This window comes from Eretmochelys imbricata, chromosome 14 (assembly GCF_965152235.1).
Source record: "Eretmochelys imbricata isolate rEreImb1 chromosome 14, rEreImb1.hap1, whole genome shotgun sequence".
Lineage (NCBI taxonomy): Eukaryota > Metazoa > Chordata > Testudines > Cheloniidae > Eretmochelys > Eretmochelys imbricata.
In genome coordinates this window covers 6,510,009-6,532,376 of record NC_135585.1, presented here as the reverse complement: position 1 = coordinate 6,532,376, position 22,368 = coordinate 6,510,009, and the positions used below count along the sequence as shown (strand labels likewise).

Genomic DNA, 22,368 nt, shown 5'->3' with positions numbered 1-22,368 from the left:
GGAAGGGTTTTTGATAGATTGTCTTTGGAGATTAGGGGCTGTGTCACAGATGTAGGGCTAACAGCACTTTGGCCTCCTTTCTGGCCTCTGAGTATACCCATCACCAGTGTTGAGCCTTTACCTTTCTTTGGGTGTAAACATGCGATTCTTCCATTCTTAGCCTGCATGCTGGGCTACAGTACCCTGTGTGTCAACCATGCTCACCCTGCAGGTCTGACTGGGTATGGTTCCTGTCATTCTGCCCTTTGGGAGCTTGTGATCAGTGGATTAGTGACCCAAACCTGCTTTCTTAAAACATAGCATAGGAAAAAATGATTTTAAAACAACAAAAGGTCTAACTGCATTCTTATCTAGAGTCTCCCTCTCCTCCTGACGGGGACCCCAGTAGATCTAACTTCCCCCAGGGCTCCATTCAGCAAGCTCTGGGATCTCATTCTCTAAAACTTGTCTCTGTCCTTGGATGTGTCTCTTTAAACCCTTTGAGACTCTTAGATTCTCCTTTCCACAGGGACCAAGCCGCTGCTGGAGAAACTGGTCTGGCATGTGACATTGCACTCCATATGTTTTATGGAAATATGCTTATGAGTGTGAATATGATGTAACTGGAATATGCTTTATGCAAAAGATCTCTTGTAAGGTATCATAACAAAGGTTATAACCTACTGAATATATTCCTCCTATTTGTATGCATGTATTATTTTTGTATCTGAAGCTAGAAATATGAAGTATAACTCTGAGGTCCTATTGTAATTATGCAAAGTGTGGGCCATTAATGGTGGTTTAGAATCTTGATGGCTCCCATTGACTAAGACAATTGGTTGTAAATGGCTCTGTTTACTTGCAAACCTTCCTGTGTACCCAGGGGGCCAGGAATGGAGGCTGGGGTCTTACAGTGACATGTGACCATGTCACATGATACTGGAATCCATCTTAAATCTGGTACTTTTCCATTTGGAAGGCGGGGTGGGGACTCCGAGAGACAAAAAATTCCTGCCTTGTGCCAAAGCTATAAATGGGGGTGGAGCAGGACAAAGGGGTCCCAATCATGAGAATACCCCGTTTACCACCTAAGACATCTGCTGAAACTAACAAGGACTGTACCGAGGAAAGGATTTGGCCCAGACTAGGAAGGAGTCTAGTCTGTGAAAGAAGCTTATTGGAATATCTCTGAGGGTGAGATACTACCTTACCCATAACTATTTCACATTTGGGGACAATGTATACCTTCAGATCAGCGGCACTGCTATGGGTACCCGCATGGCCCCACAGTATGCCAACATTTTTATGGCTGATTTAGAACAACGCTTCCTCAGCTCTCGTCCCCTAAAGCCCCTACTCTACTTGCGCTATATTGATGACATCTTCATCATCTGGACCCATGGAAAAGAAGCCCTTGAGGAATTCCACCATGATTTCAACAATTTCCATCCCACCATCAACCTCAGCCTGGTCCAGTCCACACAAGAGATCCACTTCCTGGACACTACAGTGCTAATAAACAATGGTCACATAAACACCACCCTATACCGGAAACCTACTGACCGCTATTCCTACCTGCATGCCTCCAGCTTTCACCCTGACCACACCACACGATCCATCGTCTACAGCCAAGCTCTGCGATACAACCGCATTTGCTCCAACCCCTCAGACAGAGACAAACACCTACAAGATCTCTGTCAAGCTTTCTTACAACTACAATACCCACCTGCGGAAGTAAACAAACAGATTGATAGAGCCAGAAGAGTTCCCAGAAGTTACCTACTACAGGACAGGCCTAACAAAGAAAATAACAGAACGCCACTAGCCGTCACCTTCAGCCCCCAACTAAAACCCCTCCAACGCATTATTAAGGATCTACAACCTATCCTAAAGGATGACCCAACACTCTCACAAATCTTGGGAGACAGGCCAGTCCTTGCCTACAGACAGCCCCGCAACCTGAAGCAAATACTCACCAACAACCACATACCACACAACAGAACCACTAACCCAGGAACTTATCCTTGCAACAAAGCCCGTTGCCAATTGTGCCCACATATCTATTCAGGGGACACCGTCACAGGGCCTAATAACATCAGCCACACTATCAGAGGCTCGTTCACCTGCACATCCACCAATGTGATTTATGCCATCATGTGCCAGCAATGCCCCTCTGCCATGTACATTGGTCAAACTGGACAGTCTCTACGTAAAAGAATAAATGGACACAAATCAGATGTCAAGAATTATAACATTCATAAACCAGTCGGAGAACACTTCAATCTCTCTGGTCACGCAATCACAGACATGAAGGTCGCTATCTTAAAACAAAAAAACTTCAAATCCAGACTCCAGCGAGAAACTGCTGAATTGGAATTCATTTGCAAATTGGATACTATTAATTTAGGCTTAAATAGAGACTGGGAGTGGCTAAGTCATTCTGCAAGGTAGCCTATTTCCTCTTGTTTTTTCCTCCCCCCCCCCCCCAGATGTTCTGGTTTAACTTGGATTTAAACTTGGAGAGTGGTCAGTTTGGACGAGCTATTACCAGCAGGAGAGTGAGTCTGTGTGTGTATGGGGGTGGGTTTTTGGAGGGGGGTGAGGGAGTGAGAGAACCTGGATTTGTGCAGGAAATGGCCTACCTTCATTATCATGCACATTGTGTAAAGAGTTGTCACTTTGGATGGGCTATCACCAGCAGGAGAGTGAATTTGTGTGGGGGGGTGGAGGGTGAGAAAACCTGGATTTGTGCTGGAAATGGCCTAACCTGACGATTACTTTAGATAAGCTATTACCAGCAGGACAGTGGGGTGGGAGGAGGTATTGTTTCATATTCTCTGTGTATATATAAAGTCTGCTGCAGTTTCCACGGTATGTATCTGATGAAGTGAGCTGTAGCTCACGAAAGCTCATGCTCGAATAAATTGGTTAGTCTCTAAGGTGCCACAAGTACTCCTTTTCTTTTTGCGAATACAGACTAACACGGCTGTTACTCTGATACCTGTAATCAGTTTCTTAATGTATTAAGCTTAGACTTGCTTGTTTTGTTTTATTTTGCTTGGTGACTTAGTTTGTTCTGTCTGTTATTACTTGAAAGCACTTAAATCCTACTTTTTTTTACTTAATGTCAAGGTTCCTCCCCCACTCTGAACTCTAGGGTACAGATGTGGGGACCTGCATGAAAAACCTCCTAAGCTTATCTTTACCAGCTTAGGTCAAAACTTCCCCAAGGTACAAAGTATTCCACCCGTGGTCCTTGGAATGGCCGCTACCACCACCAAACTAATACTGGTTACTGGGGAAGAGCTGTTTGGACGCGTCTTTCCCCCCAAAATACTTCCCAAAACCCTGCACCCCACTTCCTGGACAAGGTTTGGTAAAAAGCCTCACCAATTTGCCTAGGTGACTACAGACCCAGACCCTTGGATCTTAAGAACAATGAACAATCCTCCCAACACTTGCACCCCCCCCTTTCCTGGGAAATGTTGGATAAAAAGCCTCACCAATTTGCATAGGTGACCACAGACCCAAACCCTTGGATCTGAGAACAATGAAAAAACATTCAGTTTTTTACAAGAAGACTTTTAATAGAAAATAGAAGTAAATAGAAATGAAGAAATCCCCCCTGTAAAATCAGGATGGTAGATATCTTACAGGGTAATTAGATTCAAAAACATAGAGAACCCCTCTAGGCAAAACCTTAAGTTACAAAAAAGATACACAGACAGAAATAGTTATTCTATTCAGCACAATTCTTTTCTCAGCCATTTAAAGAAATCATAATCTAACACATACCTAGCTAGATTACTTACTAAAAATTCTAAGACTCCATTCCTGTTCTGTCCCTGGCAAAGACCAGCATACAGACAGACACAGACCCTTTGTTTCTCTCCCTCCTCCCAGCTTTTGAAAGTATCTTGTCTCCTCATTGGTCATTTTGGTCAGGTGCCAGCGAGGTTACCTTTAGCTTCTTAACCCTTTACAGGTGAGAGGAGCTTTCCCCTGGCCAGGAGGAATTTCAAAGGGGTTTACCCTTCCCCTTATATTTATGACACTTAATAAAATCACTTTTGTTTATTAATATACCCAGAGTAAGTGATTAATACCTGGGGGAGCAAACAGCTGTGCATATCTCTCTATCAGTGTTATAGAGGGAGGACAATTTATGAGTTTACCCTGTATAAACTTTATACAGAGTAAAACGGATTTATTTGGGATTTGGATCCCATTGGGAACTGGGTGTCTGGGTGCTGGAGATAGGTAATCTGCTGAGTGGTTTTCAGTTAAAGCCTGCAGCTTTGGGTGCATGGTTCAGACCATGAGTCTGTGTTGCAGCAGGCCAGCATGTCTGGCTCAACAAGACAGGGTTCTGGAAGTCCCAGGCTGGCAAGGAAAACGGGCTCAGAGGTAATTTCAGCATGTCAGGTGACAGTCCCAAGGGGGTCCCTGTGATCAAACCCGTCAGATGGCAGGCCCAGCAGAGGGTCCCATCAGAGCATCAAACTGAATGGCGCTTGTGTTGTCTGTCAAATGTTTGCTGAGGAGCGTATATACGTATCCACCAGCCCTTTCCTGAGTTTCCTGACAATCCTGTTATTAAATTAATTCAACATATGCATACAGTAAACATTACAACAACCACAATATTCACAAATTATTACAGGCAACTTCAATCCTGTCACACCCTGATTTCTTTCTTTCTTTCTTTCTTTCTTTCTTTCTTTCTTTCTTTCTTTCTTTCTTTCTTTCTTTCTTTCTTTCTTTCTTTCTAACAAAAGCCATGTTGACTCTTCCCCAACGTATCATGTTCATTTGTGTCTGATAATTCTGTTCTGTACTACAGTTTCAACCAATTTACCTGGTTCTGAATTTAAGCTTATAATTGCCAGGATTGCCTCTAGAGCCTTTTAAAAAGTTGACGTTACAATAGCTATGCACCAGTCACTTGGCATAGAGTCTGATTTAAACAATAGGTTACATACCAGTTAGTCATTCCGCAATTTCATATTTGAGTTCCTTCAGAACTCTTGAGTATCATCTGGTCCTGGCGACTTATTACTGTTTATCAATTTATTTCTAAACCTCCTTTACTGACACCTCAATCTGGGATAGTTCCTCAGATTTGTCACCTAAAAGGAATGACTCAGGTGGTGGAATCTCCCTCACAACCTCTGCAATGAAGACTAATACAAAGAAGTCCTTTAGCTTCTCTGCAATGGCCTTGTTTTCCTTGAGTGCTCCTTTAGCGCCTCGATTGTCCAGTGGCCCTACTGATCATTTGGCAGGCTTCCTGCTTCTGATGTACTTAAAAATTTTTTTGCTGTTAGTTTTTGTGGGGATTTTTGGTAGTTGCTCTTCAAATCCTCTTTTGGCCTGCCTAATTATACTTTTACACTTGACTTGCCAGAGTTTATGCTCCTTTCTATTTTCCTCAGTAGGAACTGAACATCCAGCTTTTAAAAGCTGTCTTTTTGTCTCTCTAGCTTCCTTTACTCCATTTAGCCATTATGGCATTTTTTTAGTCCTCTGTTTTCTAATTTGGATATACATATAGTTTGATTATTATAAACTCTATTATAGTGTTTTTTTTAAAATGTCCATGCAGCTTGCAGGCATTTCACTCTTGTGACTGTTCCTTTTAATTTCCATTTAACTCACCTCCTCATTTTTGCATAGTCCCCCTTTTTGAAGTTAAATGCTACTGTAGTGGGTTTCTCTGTTATTCCTGCCTCCTCCCCAGCCCCCGGATGTTATATTTAATTATGTTATGGTTGCTATTACCAAGTGCTTCAGCTATATTCACCTCTTGGACCAGATCTTGTGCGCCACTTAGAACTAAATCAAGAATTGCCTCACCTGTTGTGGGTTCTAGGACTAGCTTCTCCAAGAAACAGGCATTAATGGTGACTAGAAATTTAATCTCTGCATTCCATCCTGAAGTGACATGTTCCCACTCAATATGGGGATAGTTGAACTCCCCCATTATTCTTGAGTTGTCTGTTTTCCGTAGCCTTTGCAATCTCCCTGAGTATTTCACAATCACCATCACCATCCTGGTCAGGTGGTTGGTAGCATATTCCTTATTATTATTATTCAAGCATGGCCAGTCTATCCATATAGAGATTCTATGTACTGTTTGATTCATTTAAGATTTTTACTATATTTGACTCTGCTTTCTTTCATATGCTGTGCCACTCCCCGACCAGTGCGACCTACTCTGTCATTCCTACATATTTTATTCACGGGTGTTACCTTGTCCCATTGATTATCATCAGTCCACCAAGTTTTCTCATTTAATACTAGGCACACAAGTTCACCCATCTTAGTATTTAGACTTCTTGAATTTGTATACATGCACTTATAAAATTTATCAATATTTAGTTGTGTGCCAGCATGTGATGTAATTGAATGGGACTCTTTTTCATTTGACTGTTTCTCTTCAGCTCATACTTGTACTTTATCAACTTCTATCTTCTCCTCTTTACTTGGTTTTAGAATATCTCCTTTAATAAATCCTCTCTTAAAGCATGTGTCTGTCTAAACCATGTGTTCCTCTGCACCTGTTGGCTTTCCTATAACTGACACTATATGCAAAGCCAGGCAACTGTGTATGCAAATTGTCAACAGATGTGTAACTGGCCATTGTGGACACAATTACCAGATTGGTGCGTGTAGTCACCCTTAATGCATGCACAATTAAATGAACAATTTTCTGCACATAGCCGTGTATATCTTATCCTGAAAATCAAGCCATATGTGTCTAAGATGAGATGGAATGGAGAAAGCCATGAAAGCAATTCTATTGTTCAAATCTTTCAAAGTCTTAGTAATGCAGCTGAAGACTTTATGTTTGCCCTAAGAGACGTCTGATGGTGCAGGAAGGATTCAGCTACAGATGTTTGCAGCGTCCGTTTACTTCTGGGATTATTTCTTGAAGGAAATGTTGGCTCGCTTGCATTTTACTAGCTTTCCGATGATGAGTAAAGAAATACGGTTGTAGCATGTCAACATAGAAAGACCAGTCACACTAAAGAGAACACGTTATACATAAAAGTGTGGCTCTGATTCTCCTCCCCTTACTTTACACTGGTGTAAATCAGAAATAACTGCATTGAAGTGAAGGGACTTAATCAGCTGCAACATTGATGTTATGTGACTGGAGAAGCAGGCCCTATGCTGCTTTTTATCAAGGCCTGGGGCTTTGAAGCCAGTGGTGTTTGTTTCTGAATGCATCACTCCATGGGACTTTTTCTCTGCTTACACTTCACTTTGATGACTGGGGGGGAAAAACTGTTTAGAATCTTCCCCCTTTCTGACAGCGAGTATTGTCTCAAGTGCTTCCTAGACAGCATGTTGCATTTCTAGTAGCACCCGTAAGGCCATTTACTATCCTCAGTCCATGTGCTGGGGCTATGAACTGCCAAGCCTAGAGGTGCCAGGGCTCAGTCCTGGAAGTAATTAAGCACTGGCAGTAGGGAAACTTAAAACTAGATTGGACAAAGCAGTAGAGAATATACTGTCGGAGCATTTTGCATTTGTTTCCAGGAGCTAGATTAAACAGGACCTCAAAAGTCTCTTCCACCTCTCTGATTCTACTGCTCAGATAGCATGTGTGAGTGAAACACTCAAATGATACAAACCCTGCCATTTAAAATAAATGTATTGTTAACCTTTTAACTTCTATTCCTGTTTATGGCCCATGTTTATATCATTTGTTCCATGGCTTTCAAAAAATACCAAATCTAGAATTAAAATGGTCTTGTTCTTTGTGTCCTTTACCTGTCTAGCCCAGATCACCAATGCTCCATCTACACCAGTGCTGCTAAACTTGGTCATGCCGGAATCTCCTCCAAAACAGACACACTGCTGGCTTAATTTTGCAAAGAAAAAACAAAGAATGTTTTCAGCTCGTTAATATTAGACTCCAAGCAGTCATCTCTGAGAAGTCTGACTGCTCTTTCTTCCTCCAAAGCAATAGCTGCCTCAGAAGAGACACCATATGCTGGGCCAGCCGGAGTCTGAAATTGCCTCTCACCCCTGGAGGTGTCTTGTCCAGTGCAGGACAGAAGAACAGTAGCTGTATGTACCCTGCCATTGTCTATGCTGCACCTCTTTGGTGCAGAGATGGTTCACTTTCTGGAGTAATTAAAAAAAAAATGACACCACATAATTCCCAATTCCAAATCAGAACTATATGAACTCTGCAGTCAGGTAGGAAAGACAGGTTGGCTACACTTTGCAAATATGATCTGAAATTGGTCATCTGACAAATCAGGAGGCTTGGCTGTATTGGAAAATGGACAGTTCAGGTTTGTGACCTTACAATGTGGTTATCAGTCCACGACTCGGTTGTTTTGATCCAGTGTACTGTGGATCAGGTGGAGAGGATGGAAGAAACGCTGCAAAGCTTGCACAGAAGAGCTTAGTGCTGGAGTTACTCTGAGAACTGACCTGTCTCCTTAGTTTAGGAGAGTGGACAGATTGAGACCAAGTGTAAGCAGGAGTTAAGAATGGATGTACAGAGCTGCACAAAGGAAGCCATTTGCAGTGCAAACACCAAGCTTTATGGAGCTTATTTTACAAAACCCAGAAATGGTGCTATGTATTGGAGTGCCATCTACTGGCAATTCATATATATACTAGAAGAAAAGGAGGACTTGTGGCACCTTAGAGACTAACCAATTAATGGAAATGGCCCAACTTGATGATCACTTTAGATAAGCTATTACCAGCAGGACAGTGGGGTGGGAGAAGGTATTGTTTTATGATCTCTGTGTGTATATAAAGTCTGCTGCAGTTTCCACGGTATGCATCCGATGAAGTGAGCTGTAGCTCACGAAAGCTCATGCTCAAATAAATTGGTTAGTCTCTAAGGTGCCACAAGTACTCCTTTTCTTTTTGCAATTTATTTGAGCATAAGCTTTCATGAGCTACAGCTCACTTCATCTTTTTGCGAATACAGACTAACATGGCTGTTACTCTGAAACCTATATATACTAGATTTACATAAATACAGACCATAGAGCGTACTGATAATATGAGCTGTAGTTCACGAAAGCTCATGCTCAAATAAATGTGTTAGTCTCAAAGGTGCCACAAGTACTCCTTTTCTTTTTGCTGATACAGACTAACACGGCTGCTACTCTGAAACCTGATAATATGAGTAACGCCACCGAATGACTAGAGTTGCAGATGCATGCAAGTGGTCTGAATTTGACCCAAGGTCTCTCCGGTTAGGATTGATGGCACTTCACTGAGCCCACTGATTGAAAAAGAGGTCACTTCCAATGTAGCTATTGCTTTGACCTATTTTTAACCTCAGATATTGACCTATGCCAGATTGTGAAGCCTTTACTCGCATTTAAAAAGAAGCTACTTGTACAAGTAATCCTTCTGACGTTAATGTGGTTACTTGGGTGAATAACTGCTCACTAGTCTGGCCCTGTGTTTTTGTGAATTAGATTAATGTGCTAAATCTTGCAGTCCTTATTCAGGCAAAACTCTCCTGTCTTTGACTAAGAACCACAAGATCACACCCACCCATGGTGAGTACTTCCTACCTGATGCTGTACTGGTGAAGGGTGTCTAACCCAGAATCCTTGTTTTCCTTGATGGCTTTCTTATCCAGGTTGCAGAAATGTTGCATCGCTGTCAAATTCCCCTTGCTACTTTGCTTTTGGGAATCAACTTTCCCAATGAGCTGCAGGTTGTCTGGGTTTGTGTATGAAAACAGACAGGGGCTGCAATCATGATCCTGGAGGGAAAAAGACAATTGAAGCCTTATGTCGTTGGTCCTTGGCTTTAGCACTTGCTGAGGTGAAGGACATTCCTCTTCTGAGATGACAGTGGTAATAATGGGCCAAATCCTGATGTTCTTACTTGGTGATGGCATAGTCCTTACTCAAGCAACACTTCCGCTGGGGGACTTCAATGGAAGTGTCGCCCACATAAGAATGTTAGGATTTAGCCCAATAATAGCTCCCCACCAAACGATGTCCACCTCTGTATGGGAGGGTGGTGAGCAGCCAGCATGCCAAGCAAGAGCGGAGAGGAAAGTTTCTGGCTAACAGCAGCAGCATGTACTCCCTTTTATGAAAAGCACCGTGGGATTTCTTGCGTCCATGCTGAACAGACACATCGTCTGGCGGGCTATTTTTTCTTTTAAGGACTCTTCTAAAAGGGATCCTACCTCCACAACAAATGGCACTGAATGCCATTTCTTTACCTTGCAAAGATGAGGAGCCGCGTGTGCAGGGATGCCAGAGACTCTAAGCATTCAAACCCTGACAAGTAGCAATCCCCTCCACTACAGTCCCAAGATGAACCTGCACGTCTCTCCTTTTTCAAAGAATCAAATGGACAAGACCTTCTTGGCGCGGTTGTGACAGCTTGATAGATATTTCAGAACTGATGTTTAGCCCCGGACTTCTGCATCAGCTCAGCCCTATATCCTTCTGAAGATAGATAAATCGTGTAGGTTTGATGGAGGAGACCTTAGAAACTAAGACTCTTTGTGTTTTGTGTAGACACTGAGCATCCCATAATGGCTTTTTTCATAAGAGTAGAAGTTTGCCTGAATGTCTTTGGCCAGAATTTTCCCTTCCTTGTCTAGCGAATGGCTATCTGTCTGATTGTTGTTCTCCATCCAGGGATGGCTTTAGTTCAGTGGTGGTGTGATCCCTAGATGCAAAGAGTCCGATCTTGTGAGGCGGTGGACACTTCAACTCCTCTGGACTTCAAAAGGAGCTGAGGATGCTCAGCACCTTGTAGGAGCAGGCCCCTAAATATTTGAACAATGAAGACAGTACAGTGATAACAATTTGGGTGGAAGGGGTTTGGCTGTGCAGCAAATGTCTCTGAACAGAGACTACCACCTATGTTAGAAAAGAAAAAAGGTTTTTTTTGGAAATGGCATCAAACATGTATTGTAAATAAACTTACAGCAGCAACTACTTGGTTCTCATTCAAAAAGATCACACTGAGGAATGGAAGGAAGTTGGTTTTCAGCTGCAGTACCTTAGACCAGCTCTACATTACACACTGAGGGCAGGTCTACGCTATGGGGTTAAGTTGACCTTAGCTACCCAACTCCAGCTACGTGAATAATGTAGCTGGAGTCGACGTAGCGTAGGTTGACTTACTGCAGAGTCTACACCACGCTGTGGCGATAGGAGACACTCTCCCATCGACTTCCCTTACTCTTCTGGTTCCGGTGGAGTACCGGAGTCGATGGGAGAGCTAACTATGGTCGATTTCGCGGGTCTTCACTAGACTCTCTAAATTGATCCCCGGTGGATTGATTGCAGCAGCGTCGGGTAAATGTAGACATACCTGTACTTTGGTATCATTTGTTGTTCAGGGGTGTGAAAATCCACACCCCTGGAGTGATGTAGTTATACTGACCGTAACCCGCCGTGTAGACAGTGCTATGTCGGCAGGAGACTGTCTCGATGCAGCTCTGCCACTATAGTGCTTCTTGCAAAGGTGGCGTTATTAAGCCAACGGGAGAGCTCTCTCCCCTTGGCTTAGAGCGTCTCCACCAGAAACCTTACTGTGGCACAGCACAAATTCAAGTTTGTAGTGTAAACCTGCCCTTAGTTGTGCCGCTGTAGTGGCTGAAACGGAGACACGGCCTGAGCCCAATTGATTAGATTAAAAGAAAGGCATTGTTCCTGAACTTCCCTGTGAAGTATTGAAGTAATTCTTGCGTTAACCTTATGAATTGACTTCATAACTTCTTGTAGTAATTTGCCAGCCAAATAAATTGAACCACTGATCTAGTTACTCAGATTCAAATTGTAACCTTGACTGGATCATTGCCTTGTGTTTTATAGGATTCGTTTAGGGAAATTAGAGACAAATTAATTAGAGACCTAGGCCTGTTCTATACTAAGAAATTAGGCCTGTATAACTATATCACAATGCCTGGGACCTAACTTAGGCCTGTATAACTATGATCTAACCCCTGGTTAGATCAATGAGAGAATTATCCCATCGACCTAGCTACCATCTCTTGGGGAGGTGGGTTACCTACTCTGCCAGGAGAATCCCTTCCGTAGGTGTAGGTAGCATTTTCACTGAAGTTCTGCAGCAGTGGCAGGTTTTAAGTGTAGACAACCCCATATAAATACTTAGCTTTATATTTGTTTGCTTATTTGAATAAATCCTTAAAAAGCACACTAGACTGGTTCCTGTCTCAAAACTTCAATGTGCGAAAACAACCTATTTAGAGGTAAAGGTAAATACACTGAGTAGCTTCTGGACATGTATTATTTGGTTAAAATCCTATTACCACTACCCCTTGGCCGATCCTTCTGTTTCAGAGGTACCCCTACAGTGAGGATTAAAAGGGTATACTTCCCTCCTGCTGCATACGGTTTGTATTCAGGCTCAGCACATGAATGAGGAGTCAGCTGACACTTCAAAGGCTGAGGTTTTGTTTTTGTTTTTTGAAAGAGACATCTTCGAGAGTTGTAAAAATGTCTACGTTTGTGTTTTAGGTGGGGGAAAGTACAGACCTGCACCAGAAATCAGTTGATCCTGCAGCCAGTAAAATGTTATTTGGATGCCAATCTAGACTAAGTATAGTGGATCAGATTGACTTCTTTATGTGTTTACTCAGCCACCTGTTGTTAAGAGTCAGCTACGCAGAAGAATAAATATGTGGGAAGTTTGGGGCATATAACTTTGCAGTGAAGCTGTTCTGTGAATGACATTTCCGAGAGTGCTCGCATTCCAAATTGTTAGGGAAGCTGGGATCCTTTTAGTGAAATTATTTACTGTCCACTGAAAAACAAACCCTGGTAACTAGATCACATTTGTTTCAGGAAAACAAGTTTATGGCTGCTACACTCTGTCTCTTGTCCCAGTAAAATTGATTTGCTTCAGTACAAACTGACAAGGTGGAGAATCACGTTTGCAGATGCTGGAAGCAGCAGATGAACTGTTTGAGTTGCTCTGGGACTGTAGAAGCAAGAAGTCACACAGCCCCCATTTGAATTATAAAGAAGGCAAGACCTGTGGGGTTATCTAGTCCATCTCCCTTCCCCTGGAGGACTGGTCCTTACAGGGTCTTTCTCTGGTGCTTTGCAATACTGTCTTCGATCTACCTGCCATCCCGGAGTACTTCATAAAGGGCTCAAACATGGGAGCACTTATTAGGGCATGTATGCATTGTCTCACCCAGAGCCACTGAAATTCATGAGACTCTGTGTCTGAGTAGACCTATGCATGATAATACCAGGAAGTCTTTTCAGCAGTGTTCTTATAACTAGCTGATTTACAAGTTATATCCAGGAATTTTTTCGCCCACCACTGAACTGTAGCAGTAGCTGGGGTGTGACATGGCAGCTGTTTAACAGCGCCAAGGCTGGCCCACGATATTTTGGCACCTGAGGCGGGGAGCTCAAATGACGCCCCCATACCCCTTCGCTTGGGCCAAAACTTTGAAACGCTGGGTCCTAGTGGTGCCCCCCCACAGCCTGGCACCTCAGTTCACCTCATGGTAAGGCCAGCCCTGAACAGCGCTCAGCAACAATGTACAGCATCTTAATATAGGGGAAGGGAAGAATATTGTATCCAGCTGAAATTGCAGGAGGAGTGTTAGGCAGGCAGAATGCAACTACTCCCGCGGGATTTAGCCAGGGCACCCTGGCTTTTTCAGAAAGTGCCACGGACTCTTTGGTGACATAAAAATAAAGGTGATCCACTTCATACCTCATGTAGAGGATGGCACCTCCAGCAGCACGACGCTCCCTAGTGCTATGTCCGATCACTGGCTTTGTATGAGTCAGAGGGGAAAAATGCAACCACTGCTCCTTGACGTGTGTTTCTTGGAAGTCCCCTATCTCAGAACTGTACTACCCCAATCCTGCAGAGCTTGTGAGATCTCATCGTGCTGTGGTTCAAGATGGCAAGGCCTGCAGGCACGGATGACTTACAACAGGGGGCTTTTAACTTAGTGAGTTAAAAACTGTGCGTTCCAAAGAGGTGTCTCTGCTCTCTGTTTTGGGCTTACCAGACATTTCCTTTCTCCAAGTAACATATGGAAATGATTTTAGAACCACTGCCCAAAGCAAACTTATTCTCCAGTCGGGACCATTTCACATAAGTGGCTGCGCAACTGATATGCGGCAGTGGGCTTCCATATGCCACCCTTCAGGGTCCGTGAATCTGCATTTCAGTCCACAGCGCAGGTCACAAGGTGGTTAGAGTCAGGAGCCCAGTCAATTCCTGTAACATCACACATCTACCGACACCTTCAGTTCTCACTCTGTATCTTGACTACCCAATACATGGCTCTTTGTCACAAGACCTCAATACAATATGAAGCCATCAATGAAAGACATGTGAGATTATTATAATACTTTGCCCTTCTACAGTGTCTTTAAACCAGTGCTCTTTGCAAACATTAACTGAGCATCACTACACATCTGTCATGGTAGGCATTATTATAATCATCTTGTAGATAGGTAAACTGAGGCACAAGAGTTAAACGTGTCAAAGTTTGCACAGCAAGTCAGCTGTAGATTTGGGAATAAAACCTAGGTAGATGCCAACACTCCTAGTCCCATGATCTAATCACTAGACAACACTGTTTCCTGATGATTATTTTTTCTGGTTGCTTATCCATCTCTTCCCAAAAAGAAAAGGAGTACTAGTGGCACCTTAGAGACTAACCAATTTATTTGAGCATAAGCTTTCGTGAGCTACAGCTCACTTCATCGGATGCATACTGTGGAAAATACAGAAGATGTTTTTATACACACAAACATCTTCTGTATTTTCCACAGTATGCATCTGATGAAGTGAGCTGTAGCTCACGAAAGCTTATGCTCAAATAAATTGGTTAGTCTCTAAGGTGCAACAAGTACTCCTTTTCTTTTTGCGAACACAGACTAACACGGCTGTTACTCTGAAACCCATCTCTTCCCGCGAATTAGGTCTCTTATTCTCAGTGTAACATGGTGTGCAGAAGCAATAGGTATGGTTAGTTTCTGTCTTGCTCTGGAAAAGGGCCTTTTTCTTTTCTTTTCAGCTTTAACCAATAAGATTACATAAATAACGATTGTAGGTAAAATCTGTAACTCTCTTACCTGTGACCTGGCCAATGTGCTCTGCCAGTTCATGGACTTTCTTCCCTTGATTCTCAGATTTCTGGTAGATGTGGATAGTATGGTTGTTAGGACTGATAGCAATTTCTGTTAAAGAAATAACTGAGGCCATAGATCACCCTGAAGTCTGTGCACACATAACAGCAGAATGCTGGGATGTGTAGTCTGTGAGCTACACCTCTGGGGTTGCCAAGGACCAGCATGTAGACCTCTGCCAGCTGTGTAAGCAAAACTCTGGCTATCTCTGGTTTATATGGAAGGGCTGCCTCATTCATTTGCTCTTAACCACTGCACTTTATTGATGGGAAAATGTCCTTACATTGACAATGAGATCCTTATACCAAACATGCCAGCTGACATAATCACTGTTTACATATTCCACACACTTCAAGGCCGAGTCCAAATCCTCCTGTTTCTTCCTCCACCATATCTCTGAGATTGGACGTTTTCTTGTTGTACATACAGCAAAATCTCTCTTCCATGCCCTTAACTCCCATCTTGATTAATGAAACTTCTTTATCTCTGGTGTCACCAACATCCACATCACCTCCATAGTATGCAAAGTACAGCTTCTTAAAGAAATAGGTGAGAGGTTTTTCGCAGGAGTGGGTGGGTGAAATTCTGTGGCCTGCGTTGTGCAGGAGGTCAGACTAGATGATCATAATGGTCCCTTCTGACCTAAATATCTATGAATCTAGATACTTTTCCTGGCCTGCCAATCTGACCACATCCCCCTCATTCTCCCTCCAAATCCATGCACTGTGTCTACCTTCGTTCTCCACCACATCAATGTTAAACTTTTTGGTCTCCTTTTCCAAGACCCTTCATAACTCTGTCCTGCCTATTTATCTGCCCTTGTCTCTTACCATGTTGCACCACCAATGCCATTCGTAATGCCCCATGTGTCTTCTTTTCCCACAATAATCTTTGCATGAAACTCCTTCCTAGAGCTGGTCTTCAAAGACCAGACCCTCTAGTTTAAATTCTTCCTGATTGCTGCGATGATTCAGAGATTCCAAGGCCAGAAGGGACCATTGGGATCATCTTGTCTGATCTCCTGTATCAATTCAGGCCACCAAACTTCCCAAAACAATGTCTGGATCATAACATTTAGAAAAACATTCAATCTTGATTTAAAAATTGCTAATAATGGAGAGTCCATGTGACCCCTGAGTAAATTGTTTCAATGTTTAATTGTTACAAATTCTCATTGTTACAAATATACACCTTATTTCCAGTTTGATTTCTGTCTGGTTTCAACTTCCAACCATTGAATAATATTATATCTTTCTCTGCTAGATTAACAAGCCCATTACCAAATATTTGTTCCCAATATAGGTACTTATAAATGGTGACCAAGCCACCTTTAATCTTCTCTTTAAGCTAAAAACATTGAGCTCCTTGTCTATCACTATAAGGCACGTTTTCTAAACATTCTCATGGCTCTTCTCTGAACCATCTACAATTTATCAACATTCTTGAATTATGTACACCAGAACTGGATGCAGTATCCCAGCACCAGTGCAAAATACAGAGGTAAAATAACCCCTCTGTTCCTACTCGAGATCCCCCTGTTTATTCATTCAAGGATTGCATTTAGCTCTTTTGGCCATTGCATTGGTCTGGAAGCTCATGTTCAGCTGATTATCCATCACGACCCCAAATCTTTCTCCGAGTCACTGTTTCTTGGGATAGAGTCCTTCATCCTGTAAGTATGGCCTATGCTCTTTTCCCCTAGGTGTATACAATTACATTTAGTGGTATTAAAACACATTTTGTTTGCTTGAGCCCCGTTTACCAAGTGATCCAGATCCCTTTGTCAGTGACTTGTCCTCTTCATTATTTACCACTCCTCCAATTTTTGTGTCGTCTGCAAATTTTATCAGCGATGATTTTATGTTTTCTTTCAGGTCGTGGAGAAAAATGTTTAATAGCACAAGGGTCATGTTTCTGTGATAGTATTTATGCTCTGTAGGCCATAGAGTTGCCCTCTGGTAAATAAGGCAGACAGAGCTGGAACACAAGTTTTGTGGAAGTCTGTATCTGTTCTAATTATTTTCTATAATAAACACTTCCTGTTTAAGACTTATTGTGATTCCATATATCAAGGGAAAGGCCAGCTTCTACTGCAGCCCCCATGGGAAGCGTATCATCATAGTATTTTTAATAGTATACCCTCCCCCCTCTCCCCATGCTCCATGACTGAGTAACTGTGTAATCACATTGCTGTAACCCCATGCCTTCCTCCCCCATCACCACCCTTCTGTCACTTTCCCTGTCATGTCTAAATTAGAGTGTGATCTCTTTGTGGCAGGACACTTCTCTTTTCTGTGCTGCAAGGCACCCAGCAGAACATTGGGTGCTGTAAAATAATAACTAATTAAATGCCTCCTCAAGGCAAAATTGTGTTCTAACTAAATGTACACAGCGATTAACAAGGTTTCCCTGAAGCACTTGATGGTAGTAGAGGGTGTGGAGAGATCAACGGGGAGGAGAGTAGGACAAGAGGGAGGAATGTATCTAGGAGAAGTGCAGCACACGAGGTGAGCATTTTATGAACAACAAATGGGTACGGCTGTTCCAAGCATAGCAGGCAGCAAAGAAGAAGGAAAAAGCTGACAGCAGGATAAAAAGATCAAAAGGTGAGTAAGAAGAGAGGGCTGGGAGGACTTTAGGGAGTGAGGGAAGAGGAGGAAGAGAAGGAAAGGAGTAGAGGTGAATGCCAAGCAGATGTCTTGTAGGACACTGAAGGTGAGGATAAGGAGCCTGATTCTGATGTATGAAAAGACAGGATACCAATGGTGGCGTGGTTGAAGGGGGTGATGCGGTCAGAAAGACAGGAAAGGAGGGTGATATTAGCAACTGCATTTTGGACAGGCAGCAGCTGCTGTCTAAAGGGGAATCCGACGGTTTACTGTATAAACGTAATAACAGAGCAAAGTGCAAAACCTGATGGGAAGAAAGACTTTAAAATACATAAAGTACCCAGCTCTGGCTGTGGTATCTTCCCTCCATATCTCAGCTCCTCTCAGAATTGGGAATTTAGCCCCTTTCGCTATCCTTAACTACCGCTGCTACCTCTTCGCCTTTGTGTGGCCAAGACTCCGCTCCGAGGCTGGGTTTACCCCCTTGTCGGGCTCTTTCCCAGCAGGCTTTCTTCTGGCAGCTGACCATTTAAATCTAAAAGAGACAACCAGCACCACAATGAGGTGCCTGAGCTGCACCTGTCTGGGGCAGGCTGAACCTCCTTCCTTTACAGCTAATATTTCAGCTCCACAGGACGTGGCACATCATCGCAGCCCCTTCAGTTCTCTCCGTAGGAGGCTGCCAGGGAGGTCAGTTCCAGTGGTGTTTGTGTGAGGAGGACGGGATGCAACCAGAGAGAGGGAGGAAGGACCAGTTATACTGATCTGCAACTGGATTCATTGCTGTAAAGCTTTTGCTTTTGGTTCCCTCACTTCATTGTTTTTAGAGCATGACAAAAATGCAACTAACGTACGGAGACAACTCAAGACTTGGAGTAACTCTACTGCTGTTAGTGGATTTTCACCCGGGATGCCTTTGGCTCATGATGGCTGGTTGTAGCAGTGTCCTCTGAGTCAGCAGAATTAATAGATTCATAGATTCCAAGGCCAGAAAGGACCACTGTGATCATCTATTCTGACCTCCTGTATGACACAGGCCATTGAATTAATCCCTCCAGAAAATCCAGCCCTCGGCAACATTCCTAGACAACAACTAGAACAATTAGTCCCCTGAGATCCTTTAAGTCACATCCATAAGTCTTTGCTCTCTGAGTGTACATCACCTCGTGATTCACAGTCCCTGGGAATTCATCCAATCTCCTTCAGGCTGAGACCCGTTCTGGCACTTACCAATCTGAAAAATTGAATGTTCCACAGCCCAGTTCATCTTATGGCTGTAACCATGATAGCAACAACTGTGCTAAAGCATGACTGTGGCTAGAAGGGTTCTAGCAAGATTCCCCCTTTCTCTATCTGTAAGCCATTCTATAACTGAGCTATAGACAGTCCCCTCCACAGAGCAGGAGAGCAGCTGAAAACTGAGCTAGCAAAACCATGCTAGAGGGCCTACCTTCACCAGAGATAGAACCACGTTAAATGTAACCATGCTGCTGACAAGGCTGCAGCTAAAATGGTTCAGCAACATCCATGCGGCACCATTTCCCCCCACAAACCTCATGTCACCTGAGTTGGCCTCTCTGTACCTACCATGCAGCACAGCCATGCTTGCATCTGTATGTTTTGGAGGAAACCTGGGTAGCTTTCCCATACTGCCGCAGCTATTTCTTAGGGAGCAGCAGTGATCCAAGTTATTTCATTCATAACACTATTCCATTATTATGCATTTATACCGCTACAGAAAGGTTTTATTTTTCCCCCAGTGTATTTTGAGCTGGTGAAAGGTGCCAGACTGACACACGGCCCAGTGAATTTTAGAAGGACTTCCCACACAGAGACCTTGTTAGAACCCCTTTATAGCCTAACATTCACGGTACAGCCGGGCTCACAACCACACTGCTAGGAACCATATATGAAGCATGTTGTGAACGCATTCAAGTCAAGTGCAGGATCAGCCATATTACAACCTGGTTACCAACTTAGTAAATATATGTAGCGTAATCCCTCGAGTGGGAGATAGTATATAGCATGTGTTTATAACAGAGTTCTCAAGACTGCAAATAGGTTCCTTGCAGGGGATCTGGTTCAAGGTTTCAAGATGTATCATATGCCCATGGACATGTCTGAGGTTTAGCATTGTTGTGGAGGATACTTAACATTGCATCTATCCTACAAACTAAAATCATGTTGTAACTAGGTCCCCTGACTCTGTGTAGATGAAGCTTTAAAACTCTGCTACAACAGTGGTGTTGAAACACGATTGTCACTTGGGTGGTTTTGACTGCAGTATGGATAGAATCTAACACAGTTTTTTCTTTCACGTGATTTGAGAAACAGCCTTAAGAAGACTCAGCACATGAACATTTATTGGCAGGTATTTGGGAGAAATATGAAAATTTAATTTGCACAGAGAAGGCTCTAAGGAGTTGTATTCAAGGTGCAGCTGCATCAAAAGCCCTTAACAAAAGGGAGCTCGGATTAGCATTGCAAGGATGTCTTTACAAATCCCACAGTATTCTGCTTGTAGCAGGGTGGACACCCGCTTGGGCCCAGAAGGGTTTAAAACAGCCCTGAGAGAGAGCTGTTGCAGCAGAAAGGCAGTGGGGCTGACTGGGGAAGCAGCCTCAGCTGGGGGCCATGTCCCAATCAGGGCTCAGCTGGCTCTATAAAGGTTGTGAGCCAGAAAACCACAGAGACTCTCTCTCACTCTCTCCTGTGAGGGAGAAAAGGGCCTGGCTGCAGGGGCTTAACCAAGTATCTGGAGGGGAGCAGGGCTGGGGATAGGCTAAGGGAGCCGGAGAGCTCCAGCCTAGGAAAGCCCCAGGCTGCAGGCCTGCTAAGGCCTATTAGGTACGGGGCTTGCAGGGGCAGCCATGGGTAGGCAGAGGCAGCAGGTCCAAACCCAACCTTGCCTATGATTGAGTGGCTCATACTGCAGTCTGCCCCAGGGCACAGGGGCTAGCTGGTGACTGGCAGGAGCCTATGACTGAGGTGAGGTAGGGATAGTGGGTGGGGGGTTCCCCTGGGAGGGGGAGACCAGGACTGTGGGGTACTGCCAGGGGGCAGCACCTAGTGAAAGGGGCATGGGGGTCCTGGGAGGGACATGGGAGCCAGCAGCAAGGTGAGACACTGGCTTGAAGAGGGGACTCCGGAAGCTGGAATGCTAATTCCCTGAGATGACCAGCAGCAGGTGCTGCCGGTGAGTCTGTGCCCGGCTACGCTGCTCCATGTATTAAGTACATTATTTCTGCACCTTTGAGCTATGACTGCAGTATGATGGAGTGGTTTGCATCATTCCTATAGAATACTGTCACTTTCTCTTGATAAGAGAATGCTGTGAGACAAATTTTACTTATGGGTGTGATCTTTGTTCCAGGCATAGCAGGATATGGGCTCTATCCCAAAACTGTACAAGGACATGTCCAAACAGACAGTGATGCAATGTGTCAACAGCTGAAAGCCAGAAAAATAGAACAAAATACAGCTGTTTGCAGGGATACTTGAAAGATTTCAGTTTACTTAAGGGGGGAAAAAATATAATTAAAGCATTAAGTGGATTTGACATTCACTAATAATGCTCAACTTCAATAACACTTCACAAACATTAAGGACTCCTCACAGCTTACATATAGAGATGGGTTCGAACGGTGACATTCAGCGTTAGCTTGGGATCTAGATCTGAAATTTGCCGAAGTTTGGTGGGGCTATGTTTCCAATTAATCCGTTACAGAGAGCTGCTTGAGTAACGAAGCTGAGATCTCCAAAGTTCAAAGGATTTGAACCAGGGAGCTGGTTTGGGCCTGTCTCTTATACCTGTAGCAGACCTAAACTGTTCTTGTTTTTTAATGTGAGAAATAGTACGAAAGTAAGAGAAACCTAAAAGAAACAACACTGACACATGTTGTAGAGGGCTTGAAAAGTGACAGTGAAAGCATTAGCAGTTTAGGATGACAAAGGGCACGCACACACATTATACTCCAATTCTTGGTGCATTTCGATCTGTAGGGCACAACATAAATGGCTTCAAAGGAATTAAATGAGATGAATTTTCAGCCTAAAAATTCTCAAGCAATTGCAACAAAGGTTATGTTCCTATTTATATGGAAATCAGCAGACTGAGGACTTGAAGTTCATTTCTTATTTTCTGGGTCTTTTTACATTACATGTGGCACGCATCGACCTACCTGAACTTTGAGAACTTGACCAATGGCTTGGAAGCTTTAACCATGCACAACTAAGAAATTCAAACAGTGAATCTCAGATGATAAAGATTTTAAATTGTTTTATGAATGTTTTTTAAAAGAACAGATGCTGAATCACTAGTTACACCCTGCAGCTTTAAACAAGAAGATGCTAGCAGCAAGTCGTTTCTAGCTGTATAGCTGATATTTCTAGGGTGCCCACCACCTTGGTATTTAGGCTTCCACAAAGGGATGCTTAATTCTGAGAATTCACTCCCCCTTGATATAACAGTGCCTGGATTTGATGACCATCAGACGCGGTTGCAAAGCCTAAGTATTTTTCTGGGCTTCTCCAGTGGGACTGGACTATGGCGGTAGGTGGTGGGCCAGCTGGTTGATTGGGAGACTTCTTATTTTGGAAGGTCTTGGGAGTGCATATTGTCCTTTTTGGAA

General features: G+C 43.4%; 1 pseudogene; it reads right to left on the bottom strand.

The window, feature by feature from the left end:
* Positions 1–12,158: 12,158 nt before the first annotated feature.
* Positions 12,159–21,154, bottom strand: LOC144274904 (actin-related protein 2/3 complex subunit 1A-like; annotated as a pseudogene).
* Positions 21,155–22,368: the final 1,214 nt, after the last annotated feature.